The following is a 21,802-nucleotide window of genomic DNA, read 5'->3' as shown; positions in this document are numbered from 1 at the left end:
AGGAAGACAGTGCAGTGAGAAATCCAGTTCCCTTCTCTTGTACTCCCTGGAGGTCTTTCAAGGAAATAGCTCTATGGGTTTAGATTGAAGACGGAAAGGTCTAAGAATGGGGTCTCCTCAAGCTGTGCTGTCTTAGGTGTGGCTGGCACAGGTAAGTATGAGACACTAGGAAAGAAGTGTACGAAAAGTAGGAGGGGACCCGGGAGACGGTGGTGTCAGGGAAGTGGATGCCTTTACCTTTCTTTAAATGCTACCCTGTTGTCCTGTATCCTCACACACCTCCCTGCCCATACGCATACTTAGTGCAATCTTGGGACATCTGGAGAGCTACCGACAGAAAACTTGTGAACGAACTGACAGAGCAGTCCTGCAAATAGTCTTTATCCAACTGTCTCAGCTTTGAAAATTGTAGGACTCTCAACCAAAGAGGTCCTGGCTTTGTAGATATGTGAACAGTGGAGCCGTGGGTCTCGGTTTATGCCAAAAAGGAGCCAGAGCTGATGAATTGTTGGCACATTAGATCATTAGATGAAAGCCCGGTGTTCTTCCCACATCATGTGGGCAGGAGAAACAGGTGTGGTCTCTCCATTGGATAGGTTGAAGGGGATGGGATTAATAAAGAAATTGACAGACTTGCTAACTATGGCTAGAGCTAGGACAAGACACTAGGACCTCCTGAGTCTTGCGGGATTCTTCTAGAAACTTTTGATCTCTCCTTGGGGCACTGTTCTTTAATGATGCCTTTCATTTGCATGGCCCTTTACATTTACAGAGTAGGGGTCACTCACTTTAATTGAAATTTCTCCATTCCCCTACGACATGTCAGTTCTAGTTGTCCCAGAAAATCCAGCCCTTTGTCAGCACATCGTAAGTCTTTACCAAACCCCTTGAGTCATATACAATCTTAAGACTATTTTAGATGCCTTTATCTTGTTTAAATAAAATGGGAGTAATGTGATTTCCTATTACATAGGAATGTTGAAAGAATTAAGATATGGTGAGTGCCCAACACATAGAAGGCCTTCAGTGAGAGATTTGTGGACAACTGCCATAAAGAGTTGAGTGGACACTGAGTAGAGAAAAGACACTGCAAGGACGTTAGCTCAAACTTTGGGGATATTCTTGTGGCCCCCCTCTTCCCATCTAAATAGCAAGTCTTGCCTTACACAAGGTCAACAGGAGATGCTTGTGTTCAGTTCCTGCGAAGTAAAAACAAGGCTCCGGTGCCTCCTTGGCCAAAGCCATTCCAAATGTTTCTGCCCCTTGGATCATACTCACACTACAGTGATAAATACTATGTAAATAGGCGAGGCTAATGTCAAGTGCACCAACCAACTGGATAGGAGCAACAACAGGAGCTAGTAAGCCCCTCTCCCTGACGTCAGGGGAACTTACCTGTGCATCGTTTTCAACAGGCATGCAGTTGGGGCACTGTTTGATGTGTTTCACCAGTCAGCATAGCAACAGCAGGGACATATATCTGCAGTATCCCGTATCCGAGCATCTTACTGAGTGCTTTTAATGCCAGCTTGTACCATACAGACCAGCAGGAGCTGATATTTAATAAGACAGCTAGCAAGCGGTACAGAATCACAGAAAATCCCACCTGTTTCCACCTGATTGGGTGCAAGGCACTTTTAGGAACTTCCACTCCCTGACCTTGAGAGTGCCTATGGAAATTCACTATTATGGTCCCATCTTAGACACTGGGGAAATGTGAACCAAGAGGGTAAGGAGCCAACAATGAGATTGGATGGTCGAAAGCAAGGCAGAGCCTATGTCTTCTGGATCCACCTTCCACAACCCTGATTCTACGATGTGGCTGTCTGGGTTTTCAACATAAATGTCTGTGTGTCTCCCTGATTCAATCGCAAGCACTCTGGGAATTATAGAGAGTATGGCCAATGCTCTATGGAAACTTGGAAGCCACCCACTTTTTTTTCAAGATTATTATCTACAAAATAAATGTCATTGAGGATGCCACCATCTAAAATAGGTTCAAGGAGGACCGCGCTTCCTTAATGATACATTTTGGAAGGAGCAGCATCTGACCTTCTTGGCAGCCCCCTGACTCTTCCTCACTGTAGTCTCACATAACCCCCTGCTTGGAGCACAGTTTGAAACTACTGATTCAGACCAACCCCCAACTTCTATAAATTGAGGAAACTGAGTCCTCAAGAGGGAAAGGGACCCACCAAAGGACGACTTTTAAAAGTGTTCAGAGTCCTTTGACATTTATTCTTTCACGGACCTCTGTTTGCCACGTGTCACGATAACATCATATCCCGAGGAAACAGTCTGTGATTTTCCCGGCTCTACCCAGAGAGTAAGAAGTGGGGCTCAGACTCTGACTTGGGGGCTCTGACTCCAGTTCAACCCCTTCCCACCACCCAGAGCTGCATCGTGGGCCTCTCATCAGGAAGTGAAAGGTGTGCCTCATTAAAGTCGAACTTGGGGCACCTGGGTGGCTCAGTCGGTTGAGCATCCGACTTCAGCTCAGGTCATGATCTTGCGGTTCATGGGTTTAAGCCCTGCAATGGGCTCTGTGCTGACAGCTCAGAGCCTGGAGCCTGCTTCAGATTCTGTGTCTCCCTCTCTCTCTGACCCTCCCCTGCTCATATTGTCTCTCTCTGTCTCTCAAAAACAAAATAAAAGACATTAAAAAAAAAAAACAACCTTCACAGAGACCTGTTCTGTGTGCTCTGAGCACCCGGGCTCCAGCGCCTAGCAGCTCCGGGCATTGATTAAACACGCCTCCCGCTCACTGGAGTCTCCTCTGGGTCCCATTCTCAGAGCTGAAACTCAGTACCGCAAGCATCCCTCGTTTGCCCCTCCTCTGCCACCCTGGGTGAAATCATTATTTATCACACGGTTAATTCATACCTGCTATTGCTCAGTGAGCTTACTCTTTACATGTGGCCCAGAACAGGGTGCCTGGGGTGGAGGAGGGGAATAAAGGGGACTGTGAGTTTCCGGGTAACCAGGGAGTTAGTAGTGCAGCAAGGGAAGAAAGTGAGTGCAAAGACGACTGGAGTAAGGAAGGAGGGGTCCTACTTGACTCCTCGCCCAGCACTTCACAGATGTGCTCCCGTGTAGGAGTCGCCAGCACTGGTGGCGGGCACCTGAGTCCTCTGGAGTCCTGGTGGCTGAGGGACAAGAAGCGTGTTATGGAAGTCCTGCTGTCCTTTGGCTATTTGTCCCACAGATAGTGACAGGCATGAATGAAAAGAGCAGTGGCTTCTTTAAAAAAAAATGTAAATTGAGTCTCTCAAATAGCAAGTCACCATCTATGTAATTCTCCAACCATTCTTTACACTTGATCCTTAGCCAACAGGCTGAGAAGCGATCCAACCATTCTTTAAATGACTCACTCATACGTCCATCACTTGCTTTCTATAAATACGCTGAGTGCTTATAAAGGTGTGCATGGTACTAAGTGCTACAAATGCAGTAGTAATTTTAGCTAAACAGGACTGAGTGCTTACAGCACAAGCACCGTGCTAAGCATTGTGCATGGACCCTTACCTTTAAAGCCCCCCTTTGCCATGATATTATTATTCCCATTTTCCAGATGAGAAAACTGAGGTGTGCCATCCAGAGACAGGCGGCTAAAAAGTAATAGAACCTGTAGTTGGTCCTAGAGCTCAAGCAGTCAACCATCATTCTGGGTAGACGGACTTTATAGTTTCACCAAGAAATAGCAAGAGCTGACCCCAGTGCTGACCTTTCTTCTGGCATTAGTTTTCTATCTAACTGTCTAACAAATTACCACAAAACTGGCAGCTTAAAACTATACACATTTTGAACCGGGAGCTGGACTAGGAGCTTGCTCCATCCACTCCGCGCATCACCCTGGTATTGCAGAGCTTCCAGGGGCGGTGCCCCCGCCCCAAAAAAAAACCAAAAAAAAAAAAAAAAAACTATACCCATTTTCATTTCACAGTTTCCATTAATCAGGGAACCACTTAGCTGGGTCCTCTACTCGGGTCTCACAAGGCTGCAGTCAAGGTGCTGACCAGAGCTCAACCACCTCTGGGATCTCTATGTACCAAGGAAAAGCCCCACAATGTCTGTATTATGCACTTGGTTACCCTCGGTGCCACTCCATTAGTTTAGCAGAACATTCTGCTACTCTGACCATGCTCTTTTCTGCTTCTGAGCCAAATCCCATACAGGTTCTAGAAAGTCTGCCCTCTTTCCTTGGTGCAAACATTTCATTAACCCATGGCTCTTATCTCATGTCTCAAGTTGTAACCCTCTCTAGATGGAGCTTAACACTAAACACATTCTTGCTGTAACAGTATATGGTGTATAAATATGTGTATGTGTGTGTGTGTGTGTGTGTGTGTGTGTGTGTGTGTGTGTGTATTCAGTAGTGGCAAAAATAAATGTACATTGATCAAGATTTGGGACACCTGAGTGGCTCAGTCAGTTGAGGGTCCGTCTCTTGATTTTGGCTCAGGTCATGATCCCAAGGTTGTAGAATCAAGCCCCATGTAAGGCTCTATGCTGAGCATGGAGACTGCTTGGGATATTCTCACCCCCCCTTCTCCCTCACTCCCTCTCCCCCTCTCCTCTGCTCACATTCTCTCCCTCTTTCCCAAAAAAGATTGGGCAGCACATCTGTGAAATAATTATAATAAAAATACTATTCCTTGGTACATGTACTAGTAAGCTGTTGCTGAGTAACAAACCATTCCAAAACTACAGTCAGCTATTTTAGTTCCCAATTCTATGGGAAATTTTAAGAGAAAAAGTAAGCTATGCTGGGCTGTGCAGTTCTTCTGATTCTGCCTGATCTCAGCTAGGTTCACTTATAAATCTATAATCAGTTGGTGGATCAGCAAAGGACTAGGACTAGGACTAGGATGAACTAAACTGGGGTGACTTGTCTTTCTCTCTGAACTCCTCCTTCAGGCGCCTGTCCCTGCCATTCTTTCGCTTGGGGACATTGCTATTCCCTCATTTAAAAAGCTATATGGTTCTTGGTGGAGAAAGAGGGCTTCTAATCACAGAAATATCCTCCCCAATCCCATTACAGAACTGGACTTATCACCTACATCCAGCTAGTCAAGTACCTCATCTCCTGGCCATATTATTTGGTCCAAAGCATAGATATATCACATAAGCAGGACAAATCATAAAGTTGCCCTATTTTCTCTAGATAAATGTATAGAGATAGTAAGGTAAGAGAGACACATTTATACCTATAGACAGTGAAACAGGGAGATAGATGTGTGTGTGTGTATATATATATATATATTTGTATTTTTCTCCCTCTCTATATAGATGTGTGTCTCACATTTTTTCTTTTATTATATTTTTATATATGAGACCATATCTACCGATATGTGTAGCAGAGGCAGTCATTTGTCACATTCTTGCAGAAGGCCAGCTCTGTGGTGGCCTGTCGGTGCTTAGGATTTATAACACGGCTGCATGAAGAGCTAAGTGAGAGATTTTCCCATTTTCCATGAATTGTGATGGAAGCAACAGCTGAAGAGCTAGAACAAGAGGATGGGAAGTCCTGCCACGAGCACCCGGATGGGCTGGGGTGTCACATCTCACCTGTGTGCTACTCTCACACCTTCTTAGGATGTCAGAGAGGGGCCGGTGACAGGGAGTTCACCTCTTAAAAAAAAGAGACTTTGTGGAAAATCGACCATTTCTTGTTTTGACCCGCTGCTCAATGGGGGAGAATCTTCAATTCACCTCAGCCCCTACCCTTCTGCAGAGAAGATGGGGCTGCACGCACATGAGGCTCCCGACATCAAGAGCACCACCACCATGACTCACGGCCCGTGACTACCTGTCGCAGGAACATTTCTGAGCCACTGAATTGGCAAAGAGACCAAGGCCACTGGGCTGTGAAGAAAGAAGACGTGTAAAGCCATGACAGAAAGGCCAAGTGGGCCCTGCGCTGCCTCCACTTGGCAGGAAAGGATGACATTCCTGTGGGTGGAGCTGAGACCACAGAAACTGTCTGAGGCTCACCTCATCTTGCTGTTCCCCCCGAGAGAGCTGCACATGAGGCCAGAGAGGTCCCACAGCAAGGCTGTGGGGTTGACCCCCCACAAAGTGGTTGAGGTGGGAAGAGGCTGAACCTCCACCGGGCCTCTCTCAAGGCTGCTGACTGTGTGGGGCGCCTGGGTGACTCAGTCGGTTGAGTGTCCAACTCTTGATTTCGGCTGGGTCATGAGCTCATGGTTCGGGAGTTTGACCCCCTCCTCCGGCTGTGCACTGACAGTGTGGAGCCTGCTTGGGGTTCTCTCTCTCCTCTCTCTGCCCCTCCCCACTCATGCATGTGTGCTCGTGTGTGTTCTCTCTCTCAATAAATAAACTTAAAAAGAAGAAAAGGGATGCTGACTATGAAAGGTGGAGGCCTCCTGGAATCTTCCCCAAAGTGGAATCTAAGTATCGCCCACAGAAGAGCCAGTGCTCGGACTCCTGTGACCCAGAGAGGACTTCAGGTCAGAATAAGAACAATCATCCAGAGAAAAGGGCTATGAAAAAAACAAGCATCAGCAACCATTTAAGGAAGCACTACTTTTTGTCTCTTTCCTCCCCATTCCTAAGACCAAAGAAGCACCAACAGGGCAGAGGAAAGCATACAGAAGAGCTATGTGTGAATCTCATCACCCCATCTGTCAGCGGGGCCACAGACTCGTCTATGCTTGGGAAGCTGGGGTACCATCACAGACTCGTCTATGCTTGGGAAGCTGGGGTACCATAACACACCAGAGTTCTAGAATGAAGAGAACTATATCTTAGTCCTTGAAAGTGATGGGGATGTTATAAAATCGAACTAGGTTGTCATTAAGTAGGTGACTGTATAATTTATTGCAGATTATAGGGCACTAATGAGAGTCAAAGGGGACACTATTTATAACTGCTTAAGAACAAAAACTGTAAAGCAGAATAATCCCAAGCAAACAGGGGCATATGTCACTGTGTCCATAAAGAAAGGGGCTTCTGCAGAGCAAATGTGAACAGATTTTAGAAAAATAACAGTGCTTCAGGTTTACATTTGAATTTGAATTATGAAATCAATTAATGTCCATGTAAAAAAATGTTTTGCATTGAAGCTACTTTGATGGGTTTCTGTCTCAACTGAAAGCCCCTCACTAAATAATATGTAAATGTAAAAATAATTAGTCCGGGTGTAAGTTGTGAGACAAAAGAAAGCGCTGAGTACTGAGGGGGCATGGGTGAGAAGCCTCTAACCCAGCCTACAGGGTCAAGGAAGAATTTCCAGAGCAAGAAACTCTGGGTTATATCTTCTATTACAAGCGGAAAACAAACAAATGCAGAAGAAGGATGGGCAGAATGGAAAGGGGGAGGCAAAAGAAACAAGGATATGAAGATAAATAAAGGCAAGGAGAATACTAACAGGATAAAGTAGGGCCAGGCAAACTGTGGTCCGCAGGCAAAATCTGCCCCTCTGCCCCCTCTGTCTGTTTTGTGTCAATAAAGTTTTATTGGCACATAACCAGAGATACTATCTTACATATTGTCCCTGGCTCCTTTCACATTACAGTGGCAGAACTGAACAGGTGTGATGGCGCCTGCCTGAATTATTTAGATGAATAATAATACCTTAGTTTTACTGGAATAATGCCATCTCAATTACACGTACTTATACTTTTACAAAGTATTTTACAAAATAAGTGTGTTAAACTCTATATATTTTACAAAGATAGATATTTAAATCATTTGATCTCCAAAACCCATTTGTGAAATATGTGTATGTATATGCATACAGGACATGTGCACTTGCTTATGTAGATTATCCCTATCTTATGGATATGAGGGAAATGAAATGCAGAGAAGTAGCACATAAAAAAAAAAGAACACAGGCTTCGGCATGCGGCGGATTGAGATTTAAACCCTAAGTTAGACCGAAACTAGCAGGCAGAGTGACCTGACGAAGTAACTCAGGCTATGGGAGCCCCTAAACTGAGGAGCATCGTGCCTCTGGCACAGGGATTTCAGGACTAAACGCACAGTTGTGCTCACAGTAGCTACCTTTGGGGCGAATCAGTTCCAGGCACTGTGCTCAGCACCTGATAACACCTGACATCATTTCATTGTCTCAGTCCTACACGATGTCACGCCGCTGTAAGGAGTAGGAAAACTGAGCAAGCGAGTGTAAACTCTACAGAGCACTGTTTGCACGCCCTGGGAAGGCAACACGGAGAGGTGAGTCTTAAACCCAAAGAGGCTGCCTGGGAAGCACCGGCCGGAAGAGCAGCAGGAGGAAGAAAGGGAAGCAGTGCAGGGACCCGTACGTGTCCACCCCCCTGCAGGAGAAGCCCGCTACCCGGCTGGAGTCTAGGGTCCAGTCAATCGCTTGAGACATTGTACCTTTTAAGCAACGTTCCTGTTTGTTTCTACTGCTGCAATCAATCAGGCGTGGACCAGGAAAAGGAAAAAAAAAATATCTCCTGCAAGGAAAAAAAAATCCTATTTACATCCAGGGCAAGAGTAACACCTCCGTGGTTTAAATATCCATTTATAACGGCAAAGGTGGAAAATCAACTGGCGGTGGTCACAAGCAAGTTTAGGACCTCGGGCATGGGGCCGTGTCAGTAATCACCAGTATGTGACATTTCCTGGCCGCCGAAATACATAGTTGTTGGGCAAGGCTGCACCTCAAAAATGAACTTCAGCAGAAACGCCGGCAGAAATGGAAAAGCTATACTCGTTTTCTTCCTGGTCCTCGAACCCCTGGCACACAATTTTGGCACTTGATGTTTCTCTGCCTGGAGCGGTTCCCCTCCTCCTCCCCGAGAGCCACCTGTCCCACCCCCTCACCTCACTTGGTCCCTCGATCACAAGATGAGCCCGGGACCCTTCCGTCACCTTACGTGGAAAGCAACCTCCCACCTGTGCTCACTCTGTGGCCAGTCCTGCTCTATTTGTCCCCAGCTTTACCGGCAGCTGGTACCTCAAATGTCCCTATCTTATAGATATGAGGGAAATGAAATGCAGAGAAGTAGCACATAAAAAAAAAAGAACACAGGCGAGACGACCATCATTTTATCCATCCACGCAGCTAGGGATCCCTCTGCTTATTCATGTGGTCATCTCTGTACGTCTCTGTGCGCTGCCTGTCTCTCCACACTAGAAGGGAAACTGCAGGAGAGCAGGAGCTGCCTGTTCACTGAGGCATCGCACACACCCGCGACAGAGTGGGGCATACCGTGAAGGCGAATCAATACTCTTATAAACTAAAACATATCCTCACACTCGCTTGGAGGCTTGTTTTATGGGCTGACTTGCTTTTGAAAGTTACAAGCAAATGACAAAAGTGATTAGAGTTGTGCTGTCTAGCCCCTTGTCTTGGGCCCCTTGGCTTGGGCTGTCTAAATGTTACCCTGAATGAAGAAGCCAGATTCCTTATCGCTGTGTCTGATTTTTATCCAAGGTTTTTATACAGTAATTTTAGACTGACTGTCTTTATCGCTGGCTCAGGCCTCACAGGAAGGCTGAGCTGCTATCACTGGACCCACCTGAAAGATAAGGAAGCTACAGTTCAGGGAAGTTAACCATTTGCCCAAGGTCACACAGCAATTTAGTCACTGGGGAAACAGGTAGCTGAGGTTAGAATGCAGAATTCTGGATTCTAAGCTGCATTTTTCCAATAGGCACAAAACAGGACCGTGACCATGTGCACATGACCACCACCTGCCACAGCATGTAGGGCCCACTAAAAACATTATGATCACCCAGCAACGTAAGGCACCGCTTCCGCTGGGCCAGGCAGTGGCTCCAGAGCCCTCTTCCAACACAGCATTCCAGCCAGCTCCCACTGGGCAATGGGTGTTAGCAGAGATTAACATGCCTTCCTCCCCTCTCTCCTATTGGCTCCTTTGCCCTTTTCCGCCCCCTGGTTCCACAAGATGGAGATAACACATGAATTACGTTCTAGAAAGGGTCTTTTAGGGATGACTTACTAGAGATTTTTGCCAGTTGCCTGATACCATTTCACTACGTGTACATGTGTATTATGGTTATTTTGATATATTACACTGGTATGAACTGTGTATTTTATACACATACACACGTATACACACAGTCATAAAATAGTATTATAAATTATGTGCAAGGACAGGAGTAGATGCCTTAAAATATTTATTTCATTGCCATTACAGATACATCTCATATTTATACTTTACAGAAACTAGAAAGAATGAATCTAATCTTTTGGTACTGGATGATTACACGTTTCAAATGGTCCTAAATCTTGCGTGCCTGCCCTATCGGATTGGAGAAACCGGGCTTGAGCAGGCATGTGTATTTATTTATTTGTTTCGCACAGGCCAGGACTGTGGAACTGTCTTCCCTTTAAGGAACATTCCCAAAGAATCTGATTTATAACCGAACCGTAACTGTGATGCATAATTATTTTGCAAAGAAGCAGTAAAGGTAAAATTTCTTTATACCTGATTTCTCAGTAACCACCTGGGGTTCTGATTAAAATTCCCTCTTGGTCTATGGAATAGCATCAGATAATGTTATCCTTACCTCATTATGTAATAATTACATCTGCAGCTTTTGGTTTTGTTTTTAATTAACTTTCACAGTTCTCTACAAATGACACAGGGCAACGGACACAATTCATTTTTTTAACGATAGGGGAAAAAAAAGCTTAAAGGGCAAGGAAAGTAGGGAAGGCAATTAGGAGGCCATGAACAAAATGTGAGAAATTCTGGATAAACTGAGTTTTATGGTATCCATTCTTTCCTCTCAGCCATCAGTGCCTACGACAGGGCTGTGCCCACCACGGAGGGCACACGGAGAACTTGTAAAGGCAGAAGGCTGGGGTGAGTCGGGGGTCTCTCCCCTGATACAGCTGCCTGATGCTGGCTGCCCGCTGTGTGGTGCAGCTTTACCCACTTGCCATCAGCGCTTTGCACCATTCTTACCGTGGAACTCTGGGAACCCTAAAGAAATGGGGCTCAGGGGCAGGTAGTGCGAGGGAAGAACCAGAAGAATCAACAGCGGTGCTCACCCCAGGACCTGGTTGCAGATTTAAGGGCAGGAGGAGCAAGGGTAGGGGGAGAGCGATGCCGTGACGTCTAACCTCAGCCCAGCCCTCCGGCTGGGTGTGTGCAAGAGAAACATTGAGAGCCACCTACTGTAGGTTTAAATAAAATGCAAAGTCATTTTATTTAAAAAAAAAAAAAAAAAGCTGGGGAGGCCTGATGACATCTGGGCTACAGTAATTTTATATTCAAAATAAAAATGCAGCAGGCATATGCTGAGAACATGAGGCTCCGTGCCAGGGGATTATTCTGGAGCTGAACAGCATAATGCTTTAGTTACAGATAATAACTATCCTGTTTCCTAACTCATCTGCTAATTCAGTATTCTCTTCCGTACTTGAGACCTATCACTACTCCAAGAACCTTCAATGTCTCTCCACTGCTTACAAAATCAATCCTAAATGCCTAGGCTGGCATCAAAGGCTTCCAGTTAAAACTCCAAACTACACTTTTTTTTTTTTAGTTTATTTATTTTGAGAGAAAGAGAGTGCTGATGAGAAGGGGAGGTGCAGAGACAGAGAGAATATCCCAACTGGGCTCCAGGCTGTCAGCATAGACCCTGATGTGTGGCTTGAACCCACAAACCCTGAGATCATGACCTGAGCTGTAATCAAGAGTCAGATGCTCAGACCACCAAGCCACCCAGGCACCCTCCCCCCCAAACTAAATGTTTTGCCTTAGCATCTAATATTTCTCTTTAATTAAAGAGGCTTACCTAGGTGACTTATGGGCATCCAACCCTTGATTTCGGATCAGGTCATGATCCCAAGGTCATGGGACTGAGCCCCACATCCAGCTCCACGCTGAGCATGGAGTCTGCTTAAGATTCTCTATCTCTCTCTCTCTCTCTCTCTCTCCCCCTTCTCTTCCCCTCTCCTGTGCTGGTGCTCTCTCTCCCTCTCTCTCTAAAATGAATTTTAAAAATATATATTTCTCAGGTCACTTAGGTGACTCAGTCATTAAGTGTCTGACTCTTGGTTTTAGCTCAAGTCATGATCTCACAGTTAATGAGCTCGGGCCCCACAACAGGCTCCGTGCTAAAAGCCTGGGATTTCTCTCTCCCTCTCTCTCTGCCCCTCCCCAGTTTGCTTGCTCTCTCTCAAAAAATAAATAAGCATTAAAAAATTAAAATAAATAAATATAAATATTAAATGTTTATGAATGCATTTATATTTTTCTCTTAAAGAACATTCCAACCTAGTCTAGGCTTTCTGGTCCTAAAATAATGTCTTACGCATTTATATTTCTGTAATTCTCTCTCCCCTCTGCCTTCCACATTCCTCCCCCAACAAATAAGGGTGTTTTACTGCTATACCCCCATGTAAGTCTGACCTATCCCTACGTCAAACCCCGTGTGTCACTCTGTCACTTAGTCCAAGAAAAACCTACTTAGAAGAAATGAAGAGTTGTCTGAGTCCTGCACCAATCCTAAAGCCACTGTTCCAGTCTCTGGGTCTGTATTAGCCTGCCTTGCGCTCCAGAAGACATGCAGGCCCACACTCTGCAATCAACCTCATCCACCATGAGGATCCAGTTAGGTCTTCCAAGAGATTAAAGCAGCCATTTCCAAGCACAGACCAAGCAAGACACTGCGCTGGGCCTTTGTATGAACCATCTGGCAGTGCCCCTCACAGCAGCCTGTGAGGTTGGGACCCGGTGTATTCTCAAGGAGATTGGTAACTCAGGCTCGGCGAGGCTGACTTGTCTAAAGTCACACAGCTAGAGTGCCAGCAGAGAGGACCCGGCCAGGCAGGCATGTTGCTTCACGTCTCTCACAGCGACTGGAAAGGGACCCCTTCCCTAGTTTACTGCAGACCACTCCAGCGAGGGGACAGCTCTGACAGTCTCCCAGACCTTGCACGGCCCCGCCTCTGCAGACCCCACAGATTCAGAGAAGCGAGACAGTCTCTTTATTCTCGGAGCAGGTTGAGCTGGATGGCTTTATATAAAAATTCCTGGAAGAATGCTGACCTATAGTTCATTCTATTCGGAGTGTTAAGGTTTTCCCAACATCCCATCTTCCCAGGACAGTGAGGGCCGCAGGGGTGACCTTGAGCAAGATGCCTTTGCAGACCTCACACTTCAGTCAAACTGAATGGTCATTATCTTCCCCATTTGAAAAGCTCTCTGCCATTTATAAGCACAATGAGTTCTTCACAAAGTGCACTGGGGGAGAGCAATGGCAGAATGATTGTCAATGTCCCCAGTTTACAGGTAAGGAAACAAAGGCTCTGAACAACAGAAAGCATCCATCAACCTGTAAGTAAAAAGAAAGGGTATGGACATTGTTCTATTTCTTGATCAGATTAGTACTCACACAGTGTTCACTTTTTCATGATTCACTGAACTGTATACTCTGTTTTATGCGCTTTTGCACATATGTATTTGTTCCAAAAAAGAGATTGAAGATGGATAAAAAAAAAAAGTACATGATTAATTTAATTCCAAGACCCAGGAGTAGACCCAAATGCATGTGTGATTAATGATGTCTCCCTCTAGTTGGTCCAAGGGTTGTGGGTTATCATTAAGCTGATTAACAATGATGTCTCCCTCTCTCCCCTCCTCCTTCTGTCCTTTTCTCTCTCTCTCCCTCCCCCCTCTCTTTTTACACACACACACACACACACACACACACACACACACACACACTACTGCCTTCTTTTCCATAGCTGTGTAGTATTCCATTTTATAGATGCACAGTGGTGTACTTAACAGTGTTTTCCTAAGTGAGTTTGTTGCCAGTCTTTGATATTTCACTACATACTGAAATAATCATCTATGTACTACATCTTTGCTTATCTGTGCATGTATATCAGTAAGATACATTATTTAAAATCTCTTTAACATATTAAATCCCTAACCAAGCATTTTTATTAAAGCTTTGATAGGTAATGTCAAATTTCCCTCCAAAGTTTTGCACCATCCTTGATGAAAACACTTTCTTTTCGCACCTTGTCAATATGATGATCATCGAACTGGTATTTGTGAATCCAATCTGGATAAACTTCGTGTTGGTGGTGTTATGTTCATTTCTTTAATTATAAGTGATGCTGAGCATGGTTTTCATTTGCTCATAAGCGAACTTTACTTCTTTTTCATCAAGTACTGTGTTCATGTTTTTCCCTCTGCAGGTTCCTACTGGCCGGATGGTGTCCTACTACTCCGTAAGAGTTCTTTATCTATTGAGGAAATCAGTCTTTCATTTGTCATTTGTTATGCTTTTTCTCCTGGGCAGAGATGTTCCATTTTTAGGTAGCCAAATACATTAGTTTTTTCTCAACATGTTTTCTCTCACACCTCTTGGGGGTTTCATCGTTTTTAGACGGCCCCTCTCCATGCCAAGATTACTTGTGCTATCTTCTCTAATGTGGCATTCTTAAAGAGATTTGCCTAATAAGATTTTGCTCCTCTCTGTACCATAGAATGTTAACAACAATATTCAGGTAACTTCCATCCACATTGGGTTTAATACCTAAAGGATTCCTTAGCGTGAAACAAGATCAAAAGAAATACCTGAACAAGACTAAACTGCCATACAGTATGGCAAATAGAGTTTTATTATGAACAAATAACGAAAGGTTGATTATGCACAGGTGACCACAGGTATCATTCGGCAGAGCGATTCCCCCTCGTGAGGGAAAGGATGAAAACCTTTAGTCAGATATAACCCAAGCTCACATGTAACTTTTCATCTTTCTGCTTTTACTAAGCTCTTTTCATTTCATGCTGTGCCTGCTTGTCACGTGGATCAGAGATCTTCTTTACCTTTGGGGAACAGATCCTCAACCTCTGCTTGGGCAAAAGGATTACAGCTGACTCAGCGTACTGCGCTCTCCATGCACTACTCCAAGGAAGTTTCTTTCCTTCCGCAGGGTCTGCAACGTCGTCAGCCCCGCTAGGAACGTGTTGTTCCCGAGATACTTCGGTCTGCTGTAGCTCCTTCCCCACCTCCAGCTCTCTGCTGTCACTGGTGTGGGGAAGGGAGAGGCAACAGGCTTGAACATTCATGAGACCAGCCACTATGGAAAGGTTCTGCACACACACTCCTTCCTCACCTCCTGCCACTTATTTATAAAAAGAGGAAACAGAAGCTCCCTGAGGTGGAGTAATATGCCCAACATGGCACCAGCCAGCCAGAGATACAGACAGAATGTAAATATAGGTCAGACGGCTAAGCCTGAACTCTTAGGCATCAGATGATATCTCCACGTGAGACACTAAAATGTACGACAGAAGGGCGCCTGGGTGGCTCAGTCAGTTAAGCCACCGACTCGGCTCAGGTCATGATCTTGTGGTTCGTCGGTTTGAGCCTTGCGTCAGGCTCTGTGCTGACAGCTCAGCTTCAGATTCTGTATTTCCCTCTCTCTGCCCCTGCCCCATTTACCCTCTGTCTCTCTCTGTTTCTCAGGAACAAATAATTAAATTATTATTAAAATAATAATAATAGAAAAAAAGAATTGAGGTAAAGTTCTTTAAAAAAATGTACAATAGGACCTCAAAGAAGAGGCTATTGTCAAATTTGTAAGTTTCTTAGGGATGGACATCATATTTATAATGCCCTTCTTCTGTATGTGCTACCATTGACGTGAAATTCTTGACCTTAATATTGTCTTTGAAAATGTTAAATTGAGAATTCTGTTAACTTAACATTTTATGAATTGGCGTATTGTATTACTGCAGGAGATTTGATTTTCAGTGCAGTGCAAAGTTCTTTCAAATGCATATGTCTTTTTTTCTAACTCCATTTTGTTTTAAAGCACATTTTAAATGTAGTTTTCTCATTTAGTAAAAGTTGTCTAATTGAAAAAAAAAAAGAAACTTTGCCTGGAGGTCCGCAAAAAGGGAGGCTCTTGGGCGCCCCCTAGGTTCGGCACAGCAATACCCCTTCGCAGAAACTCCCTGGGCTCCAGATCGGAACAGCCGGGGCACCCGGGGGCTTCCCGTCCCCTTGCTGGCTTGTTCTCCGGCTGCAGACGGCAGCGTGGCTGGCTGACTTTCTGTCTAGACAAACCTACTCCCCCGCCCCCCCCAAGCTCCTGTAATTTCTCCGCGCCGCCAGGCCACCTCCGCCCCCTCCACTCCCCACTCCTCCTATTCTGTATTCCCCACGCCGTCCTGTGCAAGCGAACACATCAAAGCCATATGGAGTCATTCAATCCAGGCGCCCGTGTCCTTTCTCTCTTCTCCTCTTCCTGGAACATTAATATTAATAGCTTGTTTCTTCGCAGTTGCTTTCTTCTCCAACCTCCAGGGACCGGAACCTTTTCTTGGTCTTTGTGCCAGACGGAGCCCTTGTTTGAAGGTGTGGGGAGGCGCTCGGGGAGGCTCAGGCGCCGATGATGTCTCTGATGTAATCCCGGGGCATGCCGGGCAAGCATGTGACACTGCTCCCCCTGCCCGCCCAGTCAAACCGATTGCTCTTTGTGACACGTGTCCTTTTGGACGAGGAGGAGGAGAGAGAGATGCAAAGGATCCAACAAAAGCCCAGTGAAATCATCCCTAATTAATAATCACTGGTTTGGAAAGCCAGGCTCCTCACTCACTTTGCATGCAATCCACCACCACAGATAACATCATGATCCTCGCAAGGGAATGCCGGTGTCCCCCTTTTTCAGACTCAGGGACTCGAGCTCAGAGAAAGTCAGCCACTTGCCCAATGTCACACAGCTTGTGAGTTTGAAAATGGCAATTCCCATGCCCTCACGGATTCCAAAACCCATACTGCAAACCTTCCCCCAGCAACTGCTTCCTGCCCTGGAGCCTCTATTCAGGCTGAATTCCCAGAAGATGGAGACTGGAAGAAAGGCTTCTTTTGTGTGCCTGCAGCCGACCCTGGCAGCGTCGGAGCCTGCGACCTGGCACCGCCGGGCCCATCTTTGTGGGCCTGCCTCCTCCTCACTCAGGCACATCGCTGTCAGGCTTGGCACCGCCTCTACGGCTCCCAGAAGCTCTGGCAGGAGACACAGAGAGGCCAGAAGCCCGTGGCCAGCCCACCAGGGGCCAGAGTGCAGCTGCAGGGCGGGAAGAGTCAGGGGAGAGGTGCCAGACTGACCCCGGGTGAATCCCAAAGTGTCTGCGGAATCACATCCCAGTGGGGAGAGGCGTTTGCAGAGATACCGCGATGTGGCTGAGGCAAAGACACCCCGCTTGCTGTGTTTTGTCTTGTTTTTAATCTGTAATGCATTCCCTGGACACCGGAAGTTGGAGATGGTCTCAAAACGTACTTGATCGTGGGCTTTGCACGATCTGGCTCTGGAGGGCTTTTGCAGCCAGACCATGAATCACTCTCGGACTTGGACTTACCCTTGGCCATGATCAGAGCGGCCTCCTTCTGGTTCTTCACGGATCTCTGATCCCTCCCTAAAGAGGGTTTTCCAGCCTCAGGGCTGCTCCCTCTGCCATTTATTTACCTGCTTGTTCCCACTTCTCTTCTGAGCCCCGCTGTTCCTGCTGTGTTGTCGTGTTAGGTGAGCTCTCTGGACAGGGCGGCCCCCGGAGAGCTAATGTCTACCCGGTGCCGAGAGTAACTAGCTTATTTCCCCGTGAAGGGCCGGGTAGTAAGTATTTTCAGCTCTGTGGCCCATCCACTTTCTGTCACGTCTAGTGCATCCTGTGGATGGAGTGCAAATACCGACAGAGATGACGTCTAAGTGCATGAGTATGGCTGTGTCCCATAGGACCTTACTTATGTCAACAGGTGGCAAGCTGGATGTGGCTTATGGGCCACAGAGCGCTGACCTTGGCTCTGAGACACCCACACCGCTATCATCCGACGCAGTTACGCAGGCTTGCACAACAAACTTACAAAACTGCCAAAATGTAAATTGGTCTTGATTCCAGAAAAGTAAATCACACCCTTGTGTGTTAATTGAAGCAAATATTTCTTACTGGGCTAAACCCACCTGTGGTGCATATTTTTTTTTTAAAGAGATGCAGTCAGCTGCGATTATCAGCAGTCAGCTGCGATTCAGAATCCCAATAATCCACACAATAAAATGAGAACAGATTATTTATTTTAATATCAGTATCTTGGAGCCTTTAACATACCTCCGAAGATGCTTTCTGGCTCGGGAAATTGCAAAAGGAAAACACAAGTGAGAATAAGAAGTGTAGGTACAGAGATAACATTTAGCCAGCAGTGTTCAAGATATCAGGGCTGCTTTAGTCAGGGAAGTGGACTCACGGGAAGAACTATTTTGGTATATAATTGTGATCAGTTCACATAAGTTTCTCAGAAATCTGGCTACAGGCAGGCCTAATACCCCATGGCTGTGACCTTTGTCACCTACCTGCCCCAGCCCAGCCCAGCCCACAGGACATAGGGCTATAGGCAATCACTGTTTTCTTTTTTTTTTTTTTTATCTTTTTTCTTTTTTTTTTTCTTTTTTCTTTTTTTTTATTTACAAACCCTTGTGTCGAGGTCTTTGTTCGATAAAAAGACTTCCCACCAGCCTCCAGTGTCTGGTGGGGCCCAGTGAGAGCCAGCCAGAGGAATTCTATTTATTCCTCAACCACTGACTGGACAACTACAATGAGTTAGGGGACACGAGTGAGTGCAATACTCACCCCCCCTTCACGGGGCTCCTTGATCAGGTGAGTACGCAGGTAACACTTACGCGTGGAATATAGTTCAAAGGAATGAAAATGATGCGCAGCATTAAATGCGTCCACAGACGGGCACCACGGCCGCCTGCACCAGGTGGCCCTTAGCCACACACCTCTCTGTGGTCAGCTTGCTGCAGAGGACTGGGCTGCCCTGATACAGGCTGAGGTTAGGCTGGGGCAGCAGAAGGCATCGGGGGTAAAAGTAATGGTGCTGCCAGAGAATACATGGGCGACCAGAGCACAAGAAGAGGGTGTAGGCTTTGCCTGAGGTTGGGCCCTGCCATGATTCTTGCACCAACGCCCATCACATCTGTTGGCTGAGAGCAGACAATTTTGTCAACACGGGAGTAATGGATGGGGTGAGAGAGCCACTGACAACGCATTTCTTTAATTCTTGTTTCTTCTCTCCCACTCCTGCTTTAGGATGATCTCTGATGAACCCCAAATATTTTGCTCAGTAATTGCTAGAAGTCCCTAGCAACATCACAGGGGACTGCAGGGCCATACAGTCGAGACAGGGGTAGCAAGAAAGAAAAGACGGAAGCCATAAGGTTACGTGCGATGCTTGGAAGCACCCCACAAACTTCCTAGCGACGGCACCGGGAGAAATCGCGTAGCCAGAACCCAGATGTCAGGATGACGTCATCACTCTGAACTTAGATGAGAGGCAGGTGCAGCCTCCTGACCTCGTGCCTCTGTCATTCTGCACAGGCTGCTGAGACACCCCCACCCCACCCTCCAAAAGGGCACGTCTGTAACCCCACGCCTGCCCACATCAACATGCATTCTCTCTCGGGCAAACCCTTCAGAGAGCCTGTTGACTGTTTCTTAAAAAAAAAAAAAAAAAGAAAGAAAATGAAGTGAATTCTTACTTAAATCCATTGTGTCCTGCTTCCATTAAACAAAAGGTAAACAACTATTTTTTAATCCGTTTGCAAGCATACCCAATTATTAATCTGTGTGGGGCATGTACGTTTTTGAGTTTCTCTGACATGTCTTCTCATTTCTTCTTATACATCTCTTTCACAGCGCTTTCCAAAATTACAATGAACTCATGTTTTGCTAATTATTCCTGTAATGTCTCTTCTGATTGCAAACCGCATGAGGACAGGGGCCGTGTCTGCTAGGCTGTGACAGGGCCTCCAATACACATCTGCTGAATGAGCTAAGGGGTGTGGCAGACTCTCTGTGACACACCTCATCTCGCGAGGCCTACATGCGGGCTGGTCACTGCTGACTGCGGTCCGCAGTCCGTCCCTTCCAGACGCCGCATCTGGGAAGCCCCTCCCCGCATCCCCACTGACCCCAGGGTGTGAACACAGAACGAAAGGAACAAAAGGAAGGACTGGTTGGGAGGGAAGGCACTTGCCCACGGGCAAGTCAGATTATTAATATTCCGTGGAAAATAAGAAAGCTCTTTAATATTCTATGGCAAATGAGAAACCCAACACGGTAACAAATAACTTCCTGCTGGACATTTCAAGTCATCCGGACTCTAATTCTGCTGCATGAAAAACTGTGTGAGTCCTGGAGCCAGAGAGCCAAGGCTGAGTTACAGTTTGCCAGGCTGACATATTTCTGGGAGCGCTCCAGGAGCCCTAATGGGAAAATTCAAATGAGGACACCTGCTTTATTACGCGTCGAAAGGAGCTTCCCCCTCCTCCCAGACTGCAATTTATTCTCCTAACCTTACATCATGGGAAATGGGATTTTTCAGTGGATTTTGCCTTCAAAAGTCATCGTGTCTTTACCAAGCCACCAAGCTCTTTATTGAAAATGGATTTAGATAATTTGGGGTTTGGCGTGTCGGGCCTTTATATATATATATATATATTTTTTTTTCTCCTTTCAATTTTCTTTTTCTGTTCAGGAAGAGACCCATTCTGGTATAGTCATGCCCCATTGAACAAAGCCAAACCTGTATATAATTATTTCCTCTGAGATGAAAGCAGCCTAATATGGAAGAAGCTATTGAAATTGAAATCTCAGAAAACCACCAATCCAAGACAGTGGTATTTTTATCAATGATGCATTCTCCCAAGAGGCAGGTTATTAAATTTTCAATTTTTTATATGTGTGTGTATATATATGTGTGTGTGTATATATATATGCACATGCATATGCTCACACATATATGCATGTGTGTATATAAATACACATATAGTTTTATATATGTGTGTGTGTGTATATATATATATATATACACACACACATATATATATATATATATATATATATATATAAATAGAGTCCTCAGAAGGAAGATACAGGGTAATTAGCAGAGAAAGCAGAATCACTAACATCTAATTAAAATGGAAAGAGAAATCATTTTTACAAACCTGTCATATATTTAATTAAGAAAAATGAGCACTTGGATGCATGGCTACCAGTTGGTCGGGGGGAGAAGAGGCGCAGGGCTCAGGAAAAGCGGGACGATGTCTACATGCACCCTCCGCCCCGCCCCACACCCAGATACCACGGACCTTCCAACTGGAACAACCACGTGCTACGTTGAAACTCTTTCTCTGTCAGGTTAACTCTTAGGATTGAAGAGCCACCAGGGAAAGCACGTCGGGCCACACCAGGGCTTTAAGAGGATTCTGGTGTCCAGGGGGCTGCACGGGAGTGTCATGTACCTGTGGCACTCTCTCCTGCTTCCTTTCCAGAGACTAAGAGGCCATTAGATGTTTAGGGTCTGAATGTGAAGTTCAAGCAGAAGTCTGTAGCTCTGCGTGGCCCTCGCCAGGTAGGATTCCCAGGAAATAACAGACTGTTCCTTCTACCAGCTACACTCGGTTGGTTGGTGGTTGTTTCTGACTTATTTCCAACCCCCTCCTTTTTTTGAGCCCTAATATGTATTTACAGGGAATCCACCAGGACAGCAGTGTTAAGCCATGCAGGTTGCCAAAACAGAAGTCCACAAACTGGGTGGCTTGTCAGCAATAGAGGCTTATTTCTCACAGTTCTGTAGGCTGGGAAGTCCAAGATCAAGGTGCCAGCACCGTCAGTGTCTGCGGAGAACCCATTTCCTGGTTCACACATGGCCACCATCTCACTGTAACCTCTCGTGGTGAAAGGGGTGAGGGACCTCTCTGGGGCCCATCTTACAAAGGCGCTGACCCCATACATGAAGGGGTCCCCCACCCCCA

The 21,802-nt window shown here is 45.9% G+C and overlaps 1 long non-coding RNA gene across 2 annotated transcripts in view; it reads right to left on the bottom strand.

Annotated features, from left to right (window-relative positions):
* LOC115279072 overlaps nucleotides 1-21,802 on the bottom strand; it is a 153,713-nt gene that overhangs the window by 95,179 nt on the left and 36,732 nt on the right. Inside the window, exon 2 of one of the 2 annotated variants that reach the window (XR_003903183.1) lies at nucleotides 8,365-8,444. The exons of the other annotated variant lie outside the window; for it this stretch is intronic. This is a non-coding gene — a long non-coding RNA (uncharacterized LOC115279072). The remainder of the gene's footprint in view (nucleotides 1-8,364; nucleotides 8,445-21,802) is intronic. 2 annotated transcript variants of the gene reach the window in all.

Source organism: Suricata suricatta, chromosome 15 (assembly GCF_006229205.1).
Source record: "Suricata suricatta isolate VVHF042 chromosome 15, meerkat_22Aug2017_6uvM2_HiC, whole genome shotgun sequence".
NCBI classification, from domain to species: domain Eukaryota; kingdom Metazoa; phylum Chordata; class Mammalia; order Carnivora; family Herpestidae; genus Suricata; species Suricata suricatta.
This window is presented reverse-complemented; position numbering and strand designations above follow the sequence as displayed.